This window comes from Podarcis liolepis, assembly GCF_965112155.1.
Source record: "Podarcis liolepis genome assembly, chromosome: 6".
Taxonomy (NCBI): domain Eukaryota; kingdom Metazoa; phylum Chordata; class Lepidosauria; order Squamata; family Lacertidae; genus Podarcis; species Podarcis liolepis.
Window position 1 is genome coordinate 94,535,778 of NC_139559.1, and position 25,384 is coordinate 94,561,161.

The window sequence follows — 25,384 nt, forward strand, 5'->3', positions numbered from 1 at the left end:
AATGGGAAGGCTGCCAGAGCTACTCAGTGAGGTTAAGAGGCTACCCATGCGTTTTCTTATTTCCCAGCCTGGAACATCTCAAGGGAAATATTAAAGACACCCCCATGACACCAGAGGACCCACTCAGGATGGAACTGCAAGACACAGCAAATATAGGACTCCCCAACTCATACTTGCCAAATAGTCAGGCCTGAACATGGGTACTAGTTACACTGGGATCCAATGAACAGTGTGTGAGAGAGTGTGCATGTTTTCCCAAGCCACTTGGCACTCTCCTGGTTTCAAAGGTAAGGTTTGTGATTAGGGTCTCTCCCACAAATGCATGCCTGACCCATTCCACACACAAAAATGTAATAGCAACCACCTATTTCCACTTGCTGGAACAGTATGCCAAATTAAACAACACAGCTCTGGAAGCCTTCCGACCAATCAAATCCAAGCAATGAAAGTTTATAAAGACTCTGAGCTTGTTAGATTAAAGGCCCTAAACAGCAGAGGTCATTAGTGCTCCATGAAAGTATGCTCTTCTATAAACCTTTCCAATTCTGCAGCATTCCTACTCAGCCAAGACCATTCAAAGCAATTCACAGATGAGATATTTGAGGCAAAAACAACACTTTGTGCTACAAAGGTCCATGTCCCCATCTCCTTTGCAATAGAGAAGGGATGGGAGTGCTTAACCCTTCCCTTTCCAACCATTTTCCCACTGAGACATGTTAAAGTGTTCAGGAAGGGTCAGCTCAAGCAAAGTTAATCCGTAAAGGAAGTACTTTATATACCTCCCTATGGAAGAGGAGGAGCCAATGGCCAGCTTGGGCAGGTAAAGTCAAGCCAGATCCAAATAGCTACAGTGATTTGGTTCCCCACGATGGTTGACAGATCTTGACACCTTCTTTTACAGTACATCCCAAACAATCTTGGATATATTTGGTATGCTTTGTTTTTTTCATTCCATAAGCAAGACAAGTCAATTTCACCCTACTCCTTTACTCAATTGCACATTATTCTATTCTATTATTCTAGGAAGATACATACATAAATGTATGTTTACATTTTTTTATTTATCTGAATTACTTCCATAGACACATTGCAAGCAGCAATGGGGTTTTGATCTGTTTTTTAAACCATTCCACTTCTTACAAAACCCACAAAATAGGTCATTTTTTTCATCTGCTTGTTGCAAAATAGTCTCTTGGGGTTGTTCTTGGTGCTCATTAATATCAGCTGAAACATTCCCATCGACTTCAATTGACTTTTTAAAAAAATACCTATTCTGGCTCCCACTAACATTAGTTCCTCACTATTCCAACAGAGTTGGGTTCAGGCCCACCTTTTCCTTTGAAAGAACCAATCTTTGAAACTTCAGCAGATAAAACTCACAGGAACATTTCTGGAGATAGCTGTGAAGTTTGAAGACACAGGGTGACCAGGTTGCAAATTGGTTATCTGACTGGATTATCTACTTAAATTAATTCCTTATTTTTAAAAGAAATCTAATCCTGCTGTGTTAGTGTTTTTTTTTATTCCCCTTTCTTTCTTTCAAAGGGGAACTTTTGGGTCCTTTTTCAGCACAATTCTTTGGTCAGGAAGGCAAAAGTGCAACAAAGCAGGTTTTCTTTCAAAAAAGCATTGCAATTGATTCTGCCTCAGCCATTTCTTAGGGATTTTGCATCAAGCAAAGCACATGAACAAAGTGCTGCCTGAAGATCTCTGTGCAAGTCAGAAGCTTACATTCTCTTTCTTCGGTAAAAGACAAAACCCCACCACCCTCCTGTTCTGTGTCTTCCACACCCTTCCCCATATATTTCACCACACTGGCCCCATCTTTTCCTGCTGCCATGCTGCTTTAAAGCCAGTGTGGTGTAGTGGTTCAGAGCGGTAGTCTCGTAATCTGGGGGACCGGGTCCGATTCCCTGCTCCTCCACATGCAGCTGCTGGGTGACCTTGGGCCAGTCACACTTCTCTGAAGCCTCTCAGCCCCCCTCACCTCACAGAGTGTTTGTTGTGGGGGAGGAAGGGAAAGGAGAATGTTAGCCGCTTTGAGACTCCTTAAAGGGAGTGAAAGGTGGGATATCAAATCCAAACTCTTCTTCTCTTCTTCTTTTGATATTGCCCCATTTGCCTCTGTCAAGCAGTCAACACACTCTCCTCCTTCCTTCCACAAAATCTGCCCAAGATTCCTAGAGTCACCCATATTTTCGGAACTTTCTGCAAACAGTCAATTGGCTTTTTAGTACAACCCTCTCTGCTCTTAGCACACCCTTTCCTCTATGATTTCTTACACCCAAATCTTATTCTGCCATTCCAGTTACAAGAGCAGAGCAACGGGTTACGGTGCTGCAGCTAAGGCTATGCTTGGTGCTCGTAAGCGGAGCAGCCACGACATTTTTGAAAGGTAATACACAGGTTGCACTGTTTTGCCAGTAGCCAAATCTTGGGTCTACACAAGGGTTGTGGTACCTTTGGCCCAGATGTTGATGGACTCCAACTCTCAGCAACATCTGGAGGAGTGTGAGAAGATTGGTGACAGGAGATTCTTTTAGATCAGAGTGTTTTCAAGAAAGACAAAATGACACAAATCTTCCTTGAAATAACCCTTTATTGATTAACAGGTAATAACTAATAAGAACTCATTCACTCCTCTCATTCACACCTACCAGATGGGCGGACTCACTAAAAAGGGTGATCTTTTCCAAGAGTCTGTGGGCGGCCACCTCTGCAGCAGGATAGCAACGTTCTGTGCCAAGGATTTCCCAGCCTTTGTATAGTTTCAGGTTCAATCCCCTTATGGGACAGCTGCATATTCTTTGTATTGCAGGGGGTTGTATTTGCAGGGGGTTGGACTAAATGATAGCTTTCGTCACATTATCTTCATGAATAATTATTTGTCTCAGCATATCCTTTAAGAACAGTTCATATCCTTTCAGAACAGTTCTTTGTCTCAGTATGTCCTCCGACTCATTCAAACATCTGGCACATCCTGTTTTGTCCACCCTGTTTTGCACATTCCAGTAGCTGCTTCACCAGTTCAACAGTCCCTTGAACTCTGAACATTGAAGCCAAAGGTTTCCTACCCAAATCTACACATGTGATCCAGGCATTTAAACAGCCCCCTTCCTGTTTACCTGCAACAGGCAAGAATCTCCTCTTATCAGAGGTTCAGCACCAGAATCACACCCAGGCCCATTGGCTATGAACTAGCCAGTTGTGACCAATAAGGGTCATACTCTCATCTAAAGTGACTTGTGCCAACAATACCACCACCAACGGGCTGAAATGACTGGCAGAATCCGAGACCAGGGGAAAGAGACGGCGGAAGAAGATTGGAAGAAATTCAAAATTTATCTTAAGAAATATTGTAAAATTAATGAGTGCTAAAATGTTGAGGTTATAGAAAAAAGGGGACTACAGCTGTAAAAGATTAAGTAAAAGAAAAGAACAAGGGAAAATTAGATAAACTCAAGGGGGAGGATTTGCTGAAACAAATTTGGAAATTGGGATGCAGAAAGGGGAGGTACGGGGAAGTCGGTGAAGTAAGGTTTAAGAAAAAAGGATTTGAAATTATACATGTTTGTTTATGTGTTTGTTTGTTTGTAGTGTGTATTGTTTGTGTTTATATAAATTGTGAAAAACCAATAAATTTTTTTATAAAAAACAACAACAATACCACCACCAACGGTTCCTTTCTTTCGGGAGTAAAAGCAAAAATGCTTGTAGGGCCTCGAACCAGCAGTGACCAATGGAAGGCTACCTATTCTTCCTCCTGTTAGTTCTCTCTTTAATAACATTTGTTGTCATGTAGCTTGTGTTCCTCACACTAAGAGGGGATAACTGGAACAGCAAAAATAAGAAACACTGGGCCCATCCCAAAGTACTTCCAAAAAAACACAGGATGTGCAAAAACTCAACTATTGTATCCCAAAGAAAACATGAAGTTTTAGCAAATTTGCTTCTAACTTGCAGTCTCTGCCTGTGAAGACACCATTTCCCAAAAACTGATTTGATTTAAGGAGTTCATATTCCTTTGACATAGATTATTTTTTCTTTTTTTTCTAGGCATAGAATATGAATGCTTGTGTCATTTCAGTCCAGATACTCGCTAGTGTAAGGTATTCATTGGCTGTTAACATTACATAAATGTCTTCCACCGACACTTTAAACTTATGCTAAACTGCAGTCCTGCCGCTCTGGGCTTGTGTTGTGTGTGTTTTAAATACTCAAAGTGTCCTGTTATAGAAAGTTCCAAAGGTCGCAGTGAAACCTCGCTCACATCCTGTTAATATTAAGTGAAGCACTAAGTGCCTTTTGGGCATAGAATCAAAGCTCCATTGGGAGGAGTCACATAAGATTCCAGTTTTCCTGATCCTAAAGGCACAAACAGCCCTTTACAGGAAAAAAAAGAGAGATGAAGCAAAAGTGGAAAAGGTATGTTTTCTTTCCAAACTCCAGGATGCTCTGATAACGAGAAAAGTCGGGAAGCTGTTCTAGTTAGGATAATAACACAATCCACCCAAAGACAAGTTAAAACACTTTAAAGTCCATTAAATTCAGTGTGAAAAAACAAAGGTCATTATTATCTTTGCAATGCAATTTAATTTACTTCACGTTGGCTCGGGGGGGGGGGACTCCATCTATTCTACCCTTTGAGGTGACCACAGCCTACTGAACTTACAGTATTGTGTCTTTTTAAGCCAGCTTTCACCTCTTATGGCACAGGAGGTGTCTATGTTGGGCATGTCGTCAGCAGTACATTACACCATGGGCACAGATTCCCCTGTAATCTTCTGGTAATTGACCTTCTGGTAATTGAACACAGGAACAACTAGATGAATATCTAGCTGGACTGTACTAACTCAGATTATTGATAGGTTTGAATCCTGACCCCACATTACAAAGAAATACTATGTACATATGAAACTGGCATTTACAGAAGAGTTCCAACCTAACCACCTTCCTAGTGGCTGGCAGGGAATTTTTAATGGGAGAGGACAGCCAAGCTTGCAATCCTGAAGTGGTACAGCTCAACAGGGGCGCGGGGGTACACATGGAGGGCTTAGCTCTCACACATTGCAAATAATATTAGTCTGTGCATGTGCAATGGTCATCAACATTCTGCCCAAGCATTAAGGCTTTCCAAGTCTGAACAAGAGGGGTGCATTAGCAGTCATTTTCTGTTGGAGCTGTGGCTCCTCCACAACTTCCTATACATTGCTCTAGAACCCCAACATACCGTATTTTTTGCTCTATAAGACTCACTTTTTCCCTCCTAAAAAGTTAGGGGAAATGTGTGTGGGTCTTATGGGGTGAGTTCAGGTTGCCCAGCTATCCCAGAAGCCAGAACAGCAAGAGGGATCGCTGCTTTCGCTGCACAGCGATCCCTCTTGTTGTTCTGTCTTCTGAGATTCAGAATACTTTTTTTCTTGTTTTCCTCCTCCAAAAACTGGGTGCGTCTTATGGTCTGGGGTGTCTTAATAGAGCGAAAAATACAGTAGCTCCATTGAGTGGAGGAAGCTGGTGATCTGAATTTCTGTATGCTTGAGCTTACTTCTGCAAGCTAGTCAAGCCAAGTCATCTGACAAAAAGGCAAAACAAAATCATACCCAGGGTCGTACCAAAACACAACCTTGGCAGGTATGAGAGGCTCGGCACATGCTTTAGAACCTTTTTGCAATGTGTTGGGGTTTCGAGGTAGCCATGCACAAGTTCCATGCTAGGTGAGTCTAGGTGGAAAGTTAGAAGGTAGAAAGTTTGGATGAATAAATAATTATTTTGGCTGTGTACTTTAACATTCTTCTCTCTCTCTCTCTCTATATATATATATGTTTGTGTGCAATTGTTTTTGTCGCATTCTATTGTTTCTGTTTACCAAGACTGCTCCCCACCCTGAGCCCCCAGGGATAGAGAGGGCTATCTATCTAAGTAAAAAGAATAAAATAAAATATGTCAGCCCAGTGCTGAAAACAGCTGTGGGCTATATTGCTTCCTACGGGAACTCAGTGTTTTCTTTAGGATAATTATTCCAACTCAAGAGATATTACCTGCACAAGCACATATACCGAGATGACAGATATATGTGAAAGTCTAAATCAATGTTCCCCAAGTGAAAGTTTGACTCCAGTTGGAAAAGCCCATCTCCTTTCCTGCTCCTGCTCTTCTGGCAAAAGCAAAGTTGCCCATTACTATAAGTACATTATAGTACTGGGATCCAGAGACAAATGCTGGCTCCCTTCAACAGTCCAGTTACCTAACTGGAAACCCCCCAGTACACAGAGTAAGCCTATTTGGCTCACTGTTTCAGGATCCTTTCAATTTGCCCATGGTTCTGAACACGGTGGTTGTTCCCTCAGCACATGACACAAGAATAGCAGCTATATTCCCAGAACCTGCAGGGAAATTGACAATACTGATCTATTTCTCAAAAATGCTGGCTGCATTTTCCCTCTGTGTACTGGGAAGAATGTGGATTTACTGACTAAAGACACAAGAGGCGTCCGGTTATGCATCAGATTCAGAAGATGGCTACCATGCCTTCTAGTACATGAAAGATTCTGGGGAAATACAACAGCTTTAAAAACCTTCCAGTTTCAGAGAAGATGGGGGCCTGGGGGCCTCAGCACCATACCAATGAATGTGGCAGCCAGATTTACCTTAGAACATGAGCTGATGCACTAACAGAGTTCTATTCCTATACACCTTTGGTTGATTTGATTGGTATCCTATTCTCTTTTAAAATGTGGGGAGTTTTGTGGGGGAGAGTGGTTATTGGATTGTTGTTGTTTTTATTTTGATTATGTATTTGGTGGTTTTGTATTTTGATTTTGTTCTGTGAACCACCCTGAGACCTCTGGGTATAGGGTGGTATAAAGGTAAAGGACCCCTGACAGTTAAGTTCAGTCGCGAATGACTCTGGGGTTGTGGCGCTCATCTCACTTTACAGGCCGAGGGAGCCGGCGTTTGTCTGCTTCCGCAGACAGTTTTTCTGGGTCATGTGGACAGCATGACTTAAGCTGCTTCTGGTGAAACGCTGTTTACCTTCCCGCCTGAGAGGTACCCATTTATCTACTTGCACAGCATGCTTTCGAACTGCTAGGTTGGCAGGAGTAGGGACCGAACAACAGGAGCTCACCCCATCACAGGGATAAATTATTATTATATTATTCGAACCGCCGACCTTCTGATCGGCAAGTTCAAGCGGCACACTCTGGGTATAGGGTGGTATGTTGTTGTTGTTGTTTTCTGCTTTGCAGGTGTTGAGTGTGATACTCACTACAAAACCCAAAGTTGTGTCCCTTTAGGCCAGTGATGGAGAACATGTGGCTTTCCAGATGTTCCAGAATACCAGCTCCCATCATCTGTAACCACTAGTCATGATGGCTGGAGCTGAGAGGAATAGAAGAACTAACACCCATCTTTGACATGCCCTTTTTAAAATAATAATAAAAGAACTCTGTATCCAGGTTTTTAGATTCCAAACTTAAAACCTTCCAATTCCCCCCATCATAAACCTGATTTCAAAAGCAATGTAACAGATATAGCAACAGCAAGTAGCTTAGGGCCACACCTCGACTGGTGCCAATGGGAACTTTTTCACATGGTGAACAGCAGCCAAGTGGATAGGGGTGATCCAACAGGCACTGTGCTGAGTACACAGACTTCCAAAAAGCTTTCAGGATAGTTCCCCACCAAAGACTTGTGAGTCATTGGATAATTGGTTAAAAAAAAGTAAGTGGAGTGTATGAATAAATGGCATTTTCAGCATGGAGAGATTTGAGTTATGGGTTTTTCCCAAGCAACAGTACTGAGATCTGTGCTTTTTAACTGATTCATAAATGACCTGGAGTTATGGGTGAGGACTCGGGTGTTTGTAATTGTTCAGGGTGGCAAGAACAAAAAAATTGCAAGCAGTTCCAAAAGGATCTCTCTAAACCATCTAAATGGGCATTAAATTGGCAAATATGATTCAGTGTTAAGCAAGTGTAAAGTAAAGCACATTGGGGCAAAAAACAAACCTAGCTAGTTTCGCATAAACACAGTGTCTGAACTGGTGGTGGCTGACCATGAATATGGCTCGATGAAAAAGTTGACCCAGTGTGCAGCAGCCATGAAAAAAGGGTCAGTTCCATGCAAACCATCATTAGGAAAGGTTTCAAATATAAAACTTCCAATATAATAATGTCATTCTACAAATCTACGGTGCGACCGCACTTGGAATACGGTGCAAAATTCTGGTTGTTGCACCTCAAAAAATATAATGTAGAGCAAGAAAAGGTTCTGGAAAGGGCAACCAAAACTATTATAGGGCTGAAACAACTCTGCTATAAGGAAAGGTCACAACATTTGAAGCATTTTAGTTTAGAAAAAAGGTAAGGTAGTGGGAACATGATCGAGGTGTAAAAAATAAAGTATGGTGTTGAGAGAATGGATAGGGAAACATTTTCTCTCTCTCTCTCACAATACTAGAATCTGGAGTTATCCAATGAAGCTGAATGTTGGATGACCACAACAGACAATAAGATGTACTTCTCGCGGAGCATAAACAATGGAATTCAATAGCAGGTATTAAAACAAAAAACAGCTACTAAACAGCAAATTACATGATCAAAGTCACACCTAATTTGAATCCAAGGATGTTTTTATCAATGGCTATTTATAATACAGTGGTACCTTAGTTGAAGAATAGCTTAGTTTATGAACAACTTGGATTAAGAACGCTACAAACCCAGAGGTAGGTGTTTTGGTTTGTGAACTTTGCCTTGCAATAAGAACATGTTCCGCTTCCTGTTGAGTGTGTTCCATTTGTAAATTGAGTCCCCCGCTGCTATGGGAAAGCACACCTTGGTTTCAGAGTGCTTTGGCTTAAAAACGAACTTCCGGAACGGATTAAGTTCATAAACCAAGGTACCACTACATTCTGTGCAATACCGCTCTGTATGTTTTGCAGTCGGTCGCTGGAGAAATCTGCTCCCTGCTGAGCAGCAAGGCAGTTTTGTTTAAAAAAACATTGCAACAAGCCTAGGCATAGCCAAGGGGGGCAGCTGCTCCCCCATCAAAATCAATACAAATATGAGGTTCTGCCCCCACCCCAACAAAAGGCTGCCCCTGCCTAACAAAAATCTAGGCTATGCCCATGGCAGCCAGCTCCCTCCAAGCTTGTCTTACAAAGTTCCACGGATGCTGCTGGAACTGGGAATGTTTTTGGGAGGAGTCGCTAGAGACTAGTGCTTTTCTGGGTTCTCCCCGTCTCTCTACCACATACAGTGGATGCTCGGGTTGTGAACATGATCCATGCGGGAAGCACGTTTGCAACCCACAGCGTCCACAACCCGCAGTACCACATCTGCGCATGTGTAGGTCACAATTCAGCACGTGCAAGCGCCGAAACCCGGAAGTAACCCGTTCCGGTACTTCCGGCTTTGATGCAGTGCACAACCCGAAATCGTGCAACCCGAAGCATCTGTAACCCGAGGTATGACTGTACTGACAAGCAGCCTTCTTATTCTCCCAGGTATAAAAGAGTGGGGCAGCCTAAAGCAGCGCTCTGGCAATGCACAAAGTGCACTTAGTATTGCACAGTCGTTCTATCAATCTGCAAGAAGACAGAACAATAAGAAGCTGGAGAAAGTGACAGCTCAGCAGAAAAGACCTTGAGATTTACTCCTGTTTAGCTGACAGCATTTGTTAATCTAATTAATGTTGATCGTTCATTTGGTTATGGTCTTCAGGTATTCTCAAATACCTTCCTTTTAGACAAAGAGAAAGATAGAGAGGGAACTTCTACTTATGAGAAAGAGGAAGTGGATAGAAAATAGGGGTGGCCCTGTGGAATTTCATGGTCTAAATTTCCCTTTTCCCTTCCATTAAGAGTCACAGGGGACCTTCCATTCTCCCTGTGTAATAGATTTGCTGTCTCATCTTCTGTATCTGATTTTAACACCCTCCTTCCTAAGGTGAGTTAACCACACGTGATGAGGAGGGACATCCTGAAAAAGTTTTAGATAATGAAAATTTTGATACAAGTGAACCAGTGGTTTCAGCTGAACAAAGTTGCTTTTTTCATCTCCATAACTATTCAATCTCATACAAGGACATTCATGAGTTAAAAATAAATGGTGTGTAAAGCAGTGGTGTTGCAGCATTTGCCAGCGCCCAAGGTGCATGCATGCAGGGCAGAAGCAGGGGCAGGGTGCACCCGCTGCACCAATCCAGTCCTCACTGACCCCCTGCTATGCCCCTGTGTAAACAGCATCTTGTTTTGGAGTCCACCAAGTCTGCTAAGCAGTCAAACACCAAACAGTCCAAGACCTACAAGGTGGCTGGTGGAAAGGTAATCTTAGGATGGGGCATTCCTCTACAAGTCTTATCTTTTTTGGAGACTCAGATGTTTTGACCTTGTCTACAAGGTTTCATGGGGTATGACACAGCAGGACGTCACTACTCAAAATTCTTGGGACTCATTTACCTCTGCCTCCCTCTAAAATTGATTCGATTCAATTAACTCACCTTCCTTCGTGCACAGGTTCTAAAAGGATCGTCTTGATGCTTAACACTCCTCAGCTTCCTTCCTCTATATTGAGATCTACAAACCAATTTTTCCTTTTGTGAAAGATCTTTCCTGAAGCTAGCAACAAGCTCCCTGCAGACTTGTAACCACTGTCTCGGGGAACTCCACTGGGATGCAGGGTGAATTCACATGAGCAAAAGTATACCCTGGGTTGGGCATGACACGACTGTGCCATTACCGTTGACACAAGCCCTTGAATGACAAGAGCAATTTTAAGCACACAACTGCAAATGATTGCTTCTTTTCAGACAGAAGACTGCATGGTGGGCCAATCACAGAACCACAATGCTCTGTGCACTGACCTCACCTTTCACAAGGCCTATTTTTAGGCAAGTGAATCAGACCACAACTTCAAGGAGTGCATATGGGCAAGTCAAACAGAAACAAAGGCAAAGGAACAATTCACGACATCATGCAGGGGTATTGATGTGCATGAAACCAAAACGTTCTGTCTCACAGGGTTAGGACCACTGTGGATGGTAATCAATTTTTTATTTTTATTTTTATTTTAAAGTAGCCGAAAAAGTGAGAGAAAACTGCCTCCTTAGAATACCTACTCTCCCCTAGAGAGAAATGGGATTTCTGAAAATAAGAGACCATTTTAGTTGCCTGGATAAATCGATACACATTTTCTTGGCAGAGTTAGATTGCTGCTTCTCTCAACTGCTTGCTGGGTAGCAACTCAAGACACAGGTCAAGGAAATGAAACTGATGTACCTTTACGTTTATTAGTGAGAACCATTCAATGCAAGTTTTCATTTTCTTCTCTCTCCCAGCAGAACAAAGAAAATTACCATCCTGCAAGAAATCATCAATAATTTATTCCTAATGTTATTAACCACTGAGAAGTGTTTGATTGGGACATATTATGTTGTTTGATTGCCCTGTTTATATTGTAACTTCAAAGTCAATTTTGAAAGATACCTATTATATCTGCATGTGCGCTCAAAAAGCAAACACCATCTTTGAGTCAATAAGTTATTTCAATAATTTAAATAAGATTTCTATGGGCTCTGTTGCTTAATGACATCTGCTTTTGCTTTCACTAATTTAATTTCTTCATATGATAGCCTTTCCTCTGAATATGTGTTTTCTCCTAATATTACAATGCTTGTTATCTTTACCAAGATGTTAATCTAGGGTGAATGGACATTTACTCAAGAGCTGGTTGCTGGTTTAGTGGAGTAGCTAAGAGATTTAGCTAAGACTCTCAAAAGCTCTGAGCTCTGCAGCAATTGCACTAGGTCCACACTCAGGGGCAAGCATAGATTTCCCCTGCCCCCAGCCTGAATTATAAACTATTTCAGAGAAAAACTATGGGGTTATTGTGCTTGCCTCAGATTGGAAAAAATGAATTATGTGTCTCCAAGGTTCATATTGGAGACAAGGCTCATATTAGGGGACGCGGGTGGCACTGTGGTCTAAACCACTGAGCCTCTTGGGCTTGCCAATCAGAAGGTTGGCGGTTCGAATCCCCGCGACGGTGTGAGCTCCCGTTGCTCGGTCCCTGCTCTTGGCAACCTAGCAGTTCAAAAGCACATCAAAGTGCAAGTAGATAAATAGGTACTGCTCCGGCGGGAAGGTGAATGGCATTTCTGTGTGCTGCTCTGGTTCACCAGAAGAGGCTTAGTCATGCTGGCCACATGACCTGGAAAAACTGTCTGCGGACAAACGCCGGCTCCCTTAGCCTGTAAAGCAAGATGAGCACCACAACCCCAGAGTCGTCCGCGACTGGACTTAACTGTCAGGGGTCCTTTACCTTACCTTTTTTTTAAGGCTCATATTCTGAACCAGATTGTTATGAATTTAAGTGACACCATACTGGTCTGGAGCAGATTAGTTTGTCTGTGACTAATGGGGTCTATGTGACCTTGTATGAGCAAAAAGTCCTCCTTGATCTGGCTCTGGTCCTTGAGAAGCCAGAGTTGTTGCCAGGGGTGTCTTTTTCCTTCTCTAGCCAATAATAATGCAAGTCAGACTTTGCCATGCTGCACTATGCTTCTGTACCTTCTAGATTTGATAGCTTCAATGCGCTTCATCTGGGGCTGCCCTTGAAGATGATTTAGAAGCTTCAGCTGGGAAAGACTACTCCTGCACGACTCCTAACAGGTACTGATCAGCAGACACATATTCAGTCTGTTTTGCACCAGCTACACTGATTGCCAATTTGCTTCATAGCCCAAGTTAAGGTGTTGGTTTTAACCTTTCCTTGCATGGCCTGGGACACTCTTGCTTTAAGGACCCCTTCTCCCCTTATGAACCCACACACCAGTTGGGAGGCTCAGCAAACCTTACTGTCCATGCCATCTGTGGAATAAGCTTGAGCAGGGAAGACCACAAACAGAACCTTCCAGCAACTGCCCTGAATTTGTGAAAACTTCGTCCTAAAGAGATGACAAAAACTCCTTCTCTGATGTTTCTTTGGAGAGGGTGTGTGTAAGGCCCATTTATTTTGCTAAATTCTGCTTTCAGAATTATCTTCTGTAGTTCTACGGTGCTGTTATGCCACTACATTTTTTTTGTTCTAAATTGTACCATTATTACTGTGGATTTTAAAGAAATAATGAATACAGTAGTACCGCAAAGTACTCCGGGAAGTAGTGTCCCAGTTTGCAAACTTTACATCGGTCTAAGAACGGAATCCGAATAATGGAAGGGCACCAGTGGCAGGAGGCCTCATTAGAGAAAGCGCTCCTTGGTTTAAGAACGGTTTTGGTTTAAGAACGGACTTCCAGAACAGATTAAGTTTGTAAACTGAGGTACCACTGTTCTTGAGATGAGCAGTCTTGACCATGCAGAAAATCAGCAGTTGGCATAAGGCTGTTTCACTCTCCCAAACCCCTCTCCTTCTTTGTTTTACACAGCTCCTGACCAAGTCAAAGGGGATTTGTGCAAGGTAACTTTCCACTGGGTTGTACCCCAGATTTTAATCATTGTCTTTCTGTACTCAGAGCACAAACTCAAATTTTACAGCAAAATGATGCAAGTATTCATTTTCATTTAGTTTAGTTCCAAACCCGATGACCATGAAGTCTGGACACCACAAGTCTGCAGAAGGGTGTGTGTGTGTGTGGCTTACTCAGGTTTTGTGCTGGGAATTAATGATGCTTCGAAAGGGATTGACAGAAAGTATGCTAGTGGTACAAACAACAGCTGCTAAAAAGAACTCTCCACACTCCCTTCCCTGTCCTATGCACCTGGCTGGGATTATTGTTGTTTTTCAAGGTGAGCAAGGAGCAATCCAGAGGCCTCCAGAGTCTTCTGGACACACCTGTGCAACTTTTGTACAACTGTTGTACACAGAGAAAACTTGGGAGCAACATGCTGAAAGACACAGGAAATGACTAAACAAGGTGACCGCAAAAAATATTTTTTTTGTAAAACATCGCAATAGCCGAATCAATGGGCAGCAAGCACCAAGATACATATGAGTATGTTCCCTTTCTCTTTTGCATGCCCATGTGCATATCTTTGCTTGAGTCAATGCTCCTTAGGTTATATTTTTGCCTTGCAAGGACTGATCCTAGGAAGGAAATAATGTTCCGCAAGCCCTTACTGCTACTTGTGTTGGGTTGCCCATCCATCACTCATCTGATTTCTTTCCTACTTGTGTAATTCCAGGCAGGCAGTGATCACAGTATGATAGTGAATTTTACCTGTGCCCTGTTGTCACTAAGGGCACAAAGTCCCACTAGAGAGAACGGCGTTTCTTATACTGGCCGTACAAACCATCGTAGCTAATCAAGGATCATTGCTGAAAGAAGTGGGCTCCTGTCCATTCTGATTCACAAATTTTGGTTCACCGGCACCATGTTTCCTCACCAAGCTGTATATGCACGATATTGTATTGTAAGATACTCAGGTTATGAAACAGAAGGTTCAAGGTTCAGCTCTTGCTTCTAGACTCATCTGGGCACCTTAGACCTTTCTCTTAGCTTCTTTTCTTGTTTCCCCCAGCCTCAATTTGCAACAGGGGGTAATAAATAATGATAGTGTCCTAATTTGCAAGATCAGATCAAGAAGAAGAATATGAATTCATCATACCAGTGGCGTAGCGTGGGGGGTGCAGGGGGGGCCGGCCGCACCGGGTGCAACATCTGGGGGTTAGGGTTAGGGGGCGCAAATTACTTGCCTTGCCCCGGGTGCTGACAACCCACGCTACGCCACTGCATCATACTAAGAACTGGGCCCTGTAATCTTAGGCTGATCTGCTTCCATATTGAACTCAAATGTATAGAACAGGGGTATCACTTGGAACTATATAGTTTTAAATGTGTTTGTAGGGGGATTGTGGGTTTGCTTTGTTTTTGTTCCTGTTTTTATTGTGTATTTTGTGATTTTATTTTGTATTTGAGTGCTGTGAAGTGCTCTGAGATCTTCAGATGAAGGGCAGTATACCAATTTAATTAATAAATAAAATAATAATAACCAGGGCAGTTTACCTACAATGCTGTTTAAGTTGTTGTTTGGGAAGAAGAAGAAGAAGAAGAAGAAGAAGAAGAAGAAGAAGAAGAAGAAGAAGAAGAAGAAGAAGCAGAAGCAGCAGCAGCAGCAGCAGCAGCAGCAGCAGCAGCTCTGAGGTATGAAGAACAAACAAGCCTGCTCAAGTGAAATGGACTTGAGTGAACATCACTTGGATGTATTTTGTGTGTGTGTGTGTTTCTGGTGGCTTCCAAATATTTAGTTCAGGAAAGAGGGGAAGGGAAAGGAGGAATGCCACTACCAGCTTATAATAATGGATAATAATGAGCCAGATCCCTGAAAGCTTCCTTCACCTTCCTGCTTCCTTTGTTTGCTACCACTTCCCTCTGACGTGACAGAGGCATCTGCCTCTCCAGTTTGCTCCTCATTCCCACTCTTATCAAAATGAAGGCTGACACTCATCAGCCACAAAGTGAAACTGACTTGTGTCACTGCGATGAGTCTCTCCAGCAGATGGCGAGTGTAAAATCACAGCCTTCAGATGCTTTAGCTGTCAGTTGTCAACACACAAAAGGGCCAAATGCAAAGGTCCTGTGAGAGCAAGGTGATGGCACCTGAGACTTGGTATATGAGCACAAATTCACATTCTTTTGCTGCAGATTAAATTAATGTGGCCTAAGAACCACCATTGCTTGGGTTCTATAAAAGGATTTGCATTTCTGGTCTGTGCCACTTAACATGTGAAAGGGACACCCACCATTCTGTACCTTTCTGTTTCCACCATGTTAACCTGCAATTTAAAAAAGAAATGTCTCAAAACATAGGTTTAAATGTATGGTTCAATACGTATTTCAGCCTTCACCCTCTCCAGATGTTCTGGACTACAACTCCTATCAGTACCAGATAGCAGAACAGTGCACACTTTGTTTCGAAAACCTTCAGTTTTCAGAAGTAAATATGATATTGATAAATATGACAACAAATATGAAGAAGCAGGAACCTGAAAGTGACAGTTGAGAAACAGACTGATCAAATTTCACGTAGCATCCATTGAGTCTTGGTTCACTACCCTGTTTTTCAGCTCTTTTTATGGAAATTAGTATTTTATGCCTGTTGACAGAGGAAGACTGGAGCAGGCACAACAATTTTCAGAATATGTAATAATCTGTTTTACTCTAATGATGATGGTTACTTCTGTTTTTATTGTGCGTGTTTTTGCTCCTCATAAACTGGCACAGCCAAAGATATGCTAAGTTATTTGTAAGTTCAGCATCTTGTAGCTCCATTTGTAACAACAAAAATTAAAAGCAAATTCTATTTGTAATTATTGCCTGAGTATTCTCAATATACCAAACATGACAATTTTATGGCAAACTCAGTTATACATAATATATCTTATGCTCCTAAAGTAACAAATCAATTTTCAATCTATAAAGGGTGCTTTAAAAAAACCAACCAAAAACCCAGGGTTTTCCTTTCCTTTCAAATTTCCATCAAAATAAAATGTACTTTTTTCTGACTGACGGTCGAATAAAAAGGTTGATGATGATGACTCCATCAAAATAAATGGGGGATTCCACACACCCCATGGATAAAAAGTTTCCAGAAATTTTACACCTCTGGGATTCTGATCAGCAGCTTCCAAAGCCTTAAGCTCAGCTCTGACTGTTTCTAGAAGCCCACAATGTCATTCAGTAGATTGAAGAAAGGGGTAGCAAGGACATATTTGTCAGCCACAGACTTCACAGAGACCTCTTGGCTCTGTTGCACTTTTAACAACATTGGTGGGAGCACTTCAGCAGGACCTGATTGAAAGAATGAATTCATTCTGGATAGCCAGAAGATTAAGGCATTTGAATCAGACCCGTTCCAAATCAGATGCAGGGGTTGGAGGCCAGGGTGACACAGCTTGGGAGGCTGCTACTGTTCCTCAGCTGGGCATCTACCACCACTGCTGAGCACCTAGGTTGCTGCCACAGCCGCAGGAAGATGAGAGGAGCAACTACAGCTCAGGCCAGCCCCTCTGGGTGTCACTAGCTCTCCAACAACCTCTGTGTTTGGGTGAGCCACCTGGGGAAGGAGCTTGAGAGGAGGGGAGATACACATACCGCCTGGAGAATGGGGAGGGGGCTGCAACTTATGATGAGGGATACTTTGAAGGCAGGTGTGAGGCCTCTTTGGAGGGTGGCATGTTTTGAAAGGGAATAAGAGGGGGCACCTGATTGAAGTTCACAATCAGGAAGGGTGGTGGCAGTACAGGCTTTTGTCCCCATAGCAAAATTTGTGTACAATGGCTTTTATTTCTTCTCTCTTCTGCACAGTCGGTGCAGCAATAGTCATGGCACCAATTTAGTCATGCCATCCTTTTAGCCCAAATACGGGTGCTTTGTTGTTGTGTAGTCGTTTAGTCGTGTCCGACTCTTCGTGACCCCCTGGACCAGAGCACGCCAGGCACTCCTGTCTTCCACTGCCTCCCGCAGTTTGGTCAGACTCATGTTAGTAGCTTCAAGAACACTGTCCAACCATCTTGTCCTCTGTTGTCCCCTTCTCCTTGTGCCCTCCATCTTTCCCAACATCAGGGTCTTTTCCAGGGAGTCTTCTCTTCTCATGAGGTGGCCAAAGTATTGGAGCCTCAGCTTCAGGATCTGTCCTTCCAGTGAGCACTCAGGGCTGATTTCCTTAAGAATGGATCGGTTTGATCTTCTTGCAGTCCATGGGACTCTCAAGAGTCTCCTCCAGCACCATAATTCAAAAGCATCAATTCTTCGGCGATCAGCCTTCTTTATGGTCCAGCTCTCACTTCCATACATCACTACTGAGTGCTTTAAACCAAGCCAATTTAATACAACCAAGCACTGTCCACTCATGTCCACTGGTCATTTATGTTTGCCTCATAAGCATCCATCCATCCATCCATCCATTAATCTACTGAAATAGATTTACTTAAATCTACCTTCTATAGAAGTCACAATACTGACGGCCACATTGGATTGGTTACGTAATGTCATGATATCCTCTCTTTCCCTGTTGATGAGGAAAATGCTACAGAAAGCAGCAAGTTCAAGAAACAGAAGCTCTTTTTGTGGGGGGTATTTTGTTGCTTCTCAAAAGCAATACAGGATTTTCTTCCCCCAAAATGAGCAAAAGTGAATGTTCAGAAGCGTCCCAATTCCAGCTTCTTAGAAACGTAAAGGACTGTCAAAACATAAACTCCAAGGGACAGATGGGATTGCGTACTGTTGAAAGGTTCAGTTTTAGGTTTGGAAGAGAAAGCGTTAAGTATCATGAACACAGTGTTGGTCAACTGTTAGATTATGTGTGTGAATGTTCAGTGTGTTTGAGACAGCAGTATGAATGACAAGTGCAGAAGGGCTCAAATCACTACTGCATCTGAATAGTGGAAATGGGGGCATACGTGTGAGAATGTGCTGTGAATGGGCAGAGAAAAGGAATATTTGTGTGCTGGTAGAAAGAGCCCCTTTTTTAAAAAACCTCTGTGAGCACCAAGTATTTAGGGGCACTTTATAATAGTAAATATAATACAAAATTATAATAATTAACTTTTATCATAATAACAAACCTTTGACACAGTTTGCCTTCTGTTGAGTTTTATTTGATTATATTATTACCACCCATTATGTTGTATCCTAGCTTTAACTTTTCACTGTTTTAATTTCTTGCTGTAAATGTGTATTCTGTTGTGGCCAATAGCCAAATAAATTTAAATCTCTCTCTGTTAGTCTGAAATAATAATCACACACAAAGACTCATACCTGAATTTAAAACAGCATATTGCTAACCCCTAATGAAAATTAGCCCTTCAAAATGTTGAAGAAAAGCGTGAGTCCACTCTTAAGTACCATGATTGTGGACTCAATGTCCAACCTGGAATGCACTCCCAGAATGCCAACCTATCCTAAAATCTCCTACACACAACAGTGACTTGTTTTAATTAATGCTAAGAGTGTCAACAATCCTTGATTTCCCTCCCCCCCCCCTTTTCTCTTCTGCACAGTTGGTGCAGCAATAGTCATACCATCAATTTAGTCCAAAGATGAAAGCTTTAAATTGATTTAACCAAGCCAATTTAATACAACCTCCCTGGAGAGTTGTGCTAAACTGATATTTCAGAAGCAGAATTCCAAGCAGCTTGCTCACCCTTCCTTCCTCGCTTCCTTCTTACCTTCCTTCCCTGATTTAGGTTCAAGTGTGCATGGAGACCTGATCTTCAAAGCTACAAGACTCACCCTTTAACCCCAGATTTGATTAAGAGAGCTGTGGTCACTCAGTGGTGAACAAGAAACACACTCGAATATGCTTGAAGAAATTTTTGTTTTCTTATTCCTTCATATGTTTCAAGACTAAGTTCTGCTGCTGAAAAACAGGTTCCAGGGCAGAACCTTGATGAGAAACAGCTCAAATAAAGTCCTTTTCCAATCTATAGGATCAGGGTCCCTCTCAAGCTCTGGGGATAAATAACTTCAGTGTAGAATATTTGGTTAGCTTGGGTTCTTCATAACTAAAGTTATGTGGATCCTTCCCACTAATTTGTAGGATTTGTGTTGGGTTCACCACAAAGCTTATCACCACAACAGAGGACTTCCTGTACCTATTTACACAGGTGTATCCTACCCTTCTGCCAAGGAGCTTAAGGGGTTATCACATTCATCCCACAATAGTGTTGTGTCAGAGTTAGTGCTTTGTCCAAGGCACCACTTCTCAAACAATGGACCAGGGACCTCCGTCCACTTTCAGGTGAGCCTGCCACTTCCTCAGTTGGGGGTCGTACCACCTGGCTGTTCCCATATGATTTTAGTTAGAATGGAACCAACATCCTAGAATCATAGAATCATAGAATCATAGAGTTGGAAGAGACCACAAGGGCCATCGAGTCCAACCCAAGCAGGAAACACCATCAGAGCACTCCTGACATATGGTTGTCAAGCCTCTGCTTAAAGACCTCCAAAGGAGGAGACTCCACCACACTCCTTGGCAGCAAATTCCACTGTCAAACAGCTCTTACTGACAGGAAGTTCTTCCTAATGTTTAGGTGGAATCTTCTTTCTTGTAGTTTGGATCCATTGCTCCGTGTCCGCTTCTCTGGAGCAGCAGAAAACAACCTTTCTCCCTCCTCTATGTGACATCCTTTGATATATTTGAACATGGCTATCATATCACCCCTTAACCTCCTCTTCTCCAGGCTAAACATGCCCAGCTCCCTTAGCCGTTCCTCATAAATCAATCCTGGTGCTTGCAGTTTGGGAGTTGGTTAGAAAGTGAGGCTGTAGCATCCCAAGTTGGAGTGAAGGAAAGAGAAGAAGGGAGAGAAAAGAGACCATGGATGAATAGAGTGACTGTGATAAAAGGAAGAGAAATAATGGGGGAAAGGGGGAACAAAGCGTGCACTGGCTGGCATAAAAAGGAGAGATGCTCAGAGCTGCATCTTCTTGTCCCTTCACTTCACACACCAACACCAACGTTCACCATTTCTGTGGGTGAATATCCACAGGAAGGGAAAGAATGTGGAACTGAGTAAAGGTGATCAGGAGACAAGAGGCCTTTCTCTTCTCTCTTCTGAGGGGAAAGGGTCAGGGGAGAAAATGAGAGAGGTGAAAGATTGCAATATTTAATGGGGATACAAGAGGGAATCTGTTATAGGAGGAAGAAGTAAATGTAAAAGAAGCAGGGAGGAGGGATGAAAGAAACTGCCAATTGCAGGGGGAACTACAATACAAGTTACACAAGAAACAAGAAGGGGAAATATCTGTGGCTAGCATGTAATATGCAGAATAGTCCCTGAGTTTTGTCTACTAAACATGTGTTGGAGAATCTAGACAATCCATGAAAATGAAGCAGTTTTGCAGCTTAGAAAGGTATTTGGAGTATAAAGCCAGGGTAAGGGAAGATACACAGGAAATTCTTATTGAAGAAACTGTTTGTTTTGTAGCTGCTGTTACCAGTTTGGCACAAAGAGGTACCTAACCCAACAGAGGGCAGTCCACACAATAATTGGAACAAGTAGCCTCCTCATCTTTTTATCCACAAGAGCATCTATAAAAATGTGCTGTGCATAAATGCAAGGAGAAATCTGTGTCTGATCTTTCACATTTTGCTGGCAGCTGCAAAGAGAAATGAGGATTCTTTTTTTGGGGGGGCGGTCTGGTTTCTTCACACATGCACTCTTTCCAGATAATCAAAAATATTGGATACTCTAACTATTGGATATCCTCTCTTTTTTGTAAGTCACCAATATCATCTCCAGGGCCCCGTTGACATAGCCGAAGCAGAATAGGAACTGGGTTGCCACGGTAACGGACTAGTGAAGAAAAAAATCTCAGTTTACACATGGACTTTCTAACAGAGTCAGTCAGGAATAAACCATGGCTTTGTTTTGCAAATGAAGCATTGGGTGGTGGGTGGGAATCACCAGGAAGAAATTAGCTAACCTGGGATGAGGAAATAAAATTATGGAAGCCTCCCCAACAAGTCAGAGTGCCTGGAATCATAGCTGTCAACTTTTCTCATTTATAAGGGAAATTCCCTTATTCCGAATAGGATTCCTTGCAAGAAAAGGGAAAAGTTGACAGCTATGGCTGAAATGCTGCAGTAGGGAGTTGCCCTTATTGGTGCAATGCAATAGGGTTGCTAGGTCTCAGGTTTCCACCTGGAATTCTCCAGGCTTTAATCGCCTTCTCAGAGTCTCCAGAGGAAAAATTAAAATCCAAGGTGAGGGGAGACAGACCAAAGGACAGGTGTGTGTGTGCGCTTGGCTTGAGAGCTTTTACAAGCCCAGAAATTCTATCTGGCCTTGGTCGCCAGCCAATATTTTCTACTAGGCAGCTTTTGAGGACTGATTCAATAATGATATTAGAACATTACACAAATTTTTAAAATAGACATCAGACTGCATGCAATTATGTATTAATAACCCTGGTTTTATCTAGGTTAACAGTGGAATGGTCTCCCTCTGGAGTTTGTGAGCTCTCCTTCCTTGGAGGGAGCAAAGGTTGGGTGGTCATCTGTCATGGATGCTTTAGATAAGACTTCTTAAGAATTATTATTACTTTAACTTTTAATCTGATTTATTGCATGGCTTTCAAACGTTCAGATTTTTAAGGCTCAACATCTTACATACTATATAACAGGCAATGCAAGTTGAGTGGCTTAATATACATAAAAACTGGCCACTGTGCACATTCGCTCTGCCTCTTGGGAAATGTGCTCATAATCTGTGAATGAAGAAAGAATTGTGACATTTCCTGGTCAATATGCATAATAATCTCCTTAGTGATTGTGCATATCTTGACAGGTTTTTGTACATTATCTGTTCAATCGGCATATTCTCTCTGTATAAAAAAAAGACATTTGTCTCTAAATCAATGGTGGGCAAGCTGCTGACCACAAGCCACATGCAACCCACTGTCTAATTTTACATGGTGTGATGTCTCTTCCCGCCAAACAGCTCAGCAGCCGAGAAAAAGTGTATGACTGCAGCCTTCATTCCCACACTGTTCAGCTGTTCCATGTCACTCGGTTGAGAAGCATTGAGGGTGGTTTAAGCATTCACTCCCCCAATGAGCAGTAGGGGATTTGGGACAGGGCTGAAGATAAACGTAAGTCTGCACTGGAAGTGGGACTCTGTTCTCTCACACATCCCATGCAACATGCCCACCACTGACATATTTATTCAGAGAGAACAGATGGATGTGGGTATGGGCTTGAGTAAGAAAAAATTCTAAATGATGAGCAGGCAGGCTTCAGGAAAGATGGTTCCACAGGTGTATCACAGGCTTGTCCTATGGCACCTGGCTGAGAAATACACAACCCCAGTCGGAGGTGCACTTTATGAAGCCTTCGTTTATTTTAAATCTGCTTTTGATCCTATACCAAGACAGAGACTGTGAGACAAGCTTGAAGAAACAAATCTAGGTAGTCCTTTATTGACTTTGATACGCTGCCTCTATGAAAACACTCGATTGCAGGTGAGATGTAATAGCAAAGGTCATCTATCATGCTCCACCCTGCTGTCAACGGAGGGAAACAGGGATGCGTCCTTGCCCCATCTCTCTTCAGTTTTTATATAAATTCTCTCCCAGGAAGCTTACCAGCAGAACACACTCACTACCCTAGTCTGTCAAACAAATCCCTGCTAATATTATTATATGCAGACAATGTGGTACTTTTCTCTTTGTCGAAAGTGCGCTTGAGGCAATTGTTGAGAGCCTTGGAGAGCTATTGCAAAAAATGAATCATTACAAATTAACTATGTCAAAAACTAAGATTATTGTAGTAGATAGGTAGCCGTGTTGGTCTGCCATAGTCAAAATAAAAAAATTCCTTCCAGTAGCACCTTAAAGACCAACTAAGTTAGTTCTTGGTATGAGCTTTCGTGTGCATGCACACTTCTTCAGATTATTGTGTTCTCCAGGAAAAGGATGAAATACAGATGGCTAATAAATAACCACAAAATAGAGCAAGTAACCTGCTGTAGATATCTAGGAATGTTATACCAGTCATCAGGCACATGGGAGTCACAACTGAAAAATGCTATTGCAATTATACAGAGAAGCTTAAAGGCACTTCTCTCGTTCCACTCTGGTCAGTGACTGAAATAAATCGATTCATTCATTCATTCACTTCTCTCATTCTTCTTCAAAAGTGGAGGACAATTCATCCCTTTGGCTCTCCGAGTCTTTACAGCAAAGATTCTCAGTTATATCAATATACCCTTTAGAGGGTGTGCAAAATAAATTTTTAACAGCCATATTTTTGGTACCCAGTTGTGTCCCAAAGGCAATAATACAACTGGAAGCAGGCCTAATTTCAATAGAATGGCACCAGCACTTCCCAATTTTTTGACAAACTTGACCACCAAATTTAGAAAGGCATTTACGCAAGCCAAATTCAATGTCTTGCCATCTGCACTACTGGAAGGCAGATACAGAAAGACTCCCCACGATGAGCAGATCCACCCTTGTAAGATTGGTCAAATTGAAACCATGGGCGATGTTCTGTTCCACCGCAGATTTTATTCAGATATCAGAGCCAGTCTCATAGCCCTGCTTGCATGAAAAGTACCAGGGACAACAGACCTCTTGTCTGACTGGAATCCTTATGCCACCAGAAATGTAGCTAGATTTTGTGCAATAGCCATAAGTCAAAGACAGCAAAAGATTATACAGCTCCACAAACAGTCATAAATTGACACAGCTCACAGTCAAATTGTTTATTTTTTAAAAAAAACTTTTAATGGAGTTTATATTTCCTTGCATACATATTTTAAGTCTATTTAATTAGTATATTGATTGCTAAATTCTACACTGACTGTTTTAACGTTCATGTAAAAATTATGCTGAAATTCTGGTTTTTGTATGCTGGCTGTTTAGCCATAATAATAAACATTCATTCATTCAGGAAGACAACTTCACTGTGCCCAATGGCGGTAAGATAAGCACATCTCAGCCATTAGATAGAAAATAATACATAGAAAACATAACCATATACATAGAATTTTTTTCTCGCATGCACACACATACAGATGAATGAAATCCTATCCAAACAAACCTACAAAAAATAACTTATTTCCCCTACAAGTGAAAATATGGACAAAATGATTGCCAGGCCTTGATTATAACTGGGTAAGGTTTCCAGGAGCCTTGAAAAACTGCTTTCTGTTAACCATCCATGGCCAAAACTACTCACAGTTACAGATAGGTAGCCACAATAATACTACAACCAGACTTAACACGGACACTGGCACCAGAGCCTGCAATAAACCCAGATGCCAACTTTGCTGCCACATACACCCGGACAACACCATTACTGGCCCCAACAACATCACACATACCATCTCGGGACTATTCAATTGCTCATCGTCTAACATTGTGTATGCCATCAAATGCCAACAGTGTCCTTCAGCTATCTATATTGGACAAACAGGCCAAACCTTACGCCAAAGAATAAACGGACATAAATCTGACATCAAGAATCACAAAACAGAGAAACCAGTAGGAGAACACTTCAATCTCCCAGGACATTCTATACAAGATCTCAAAGTAGCTGTTTTACTACAAAGGAATTTCTGAAATAGACTGGAAAGAGAAGCTGCTGAATTGCAACTCATTACCAAACTTAAAACCATGGAGAGACCTGGTTTGAACAAAGACATTGGATTCTTATCCCATTATACATGACTAAGCCATTTCTCACCTTCTCACCCCTTGCCTTTTCCTGTAAGACCTATTCCAAGTCGTTAAGAGTCGTCAACAGGCTCATCTCAGCTATCTGCCAATCACCCATTCCCACCACCCTTCTGAGTAATACCCCTCCCCACCTTCTCACTATATAGAAGGGTCTGGCAACTTCTGTTTCAGTGTATCTGAAGAAGTGTGCATGCACACG

The 25,384-nt window shown here is 42.2% G+C and overlaps 1 protein-coding gene and 1 long non-coding RNA gene across 4 annotated transcripts in view; one reads left to right on the top strand and one right to left on the bottom strand.

Annotated features, from left to right (window-relative positions):
* The window catches only part of ASTN1 (astrotactin 1), a 211,587-nt gene that overhangs the window by 150,095 nt on the left and 36,108 nt on the right, over positions 1-25,384 (bottom strand). The window lies entirely within an intron of this gene.
* LOC310708668 lies at positions 4,300-11,447 on the top strand. Its single transcript, XR_014527141.1, has 3 exons — positions 4,300-4,425; positions 8,461-8,556; positions 11,338-11,447. It is a non-coding gene; the product is annotated as an uncharacterized lncRNA (long non-coding RNA).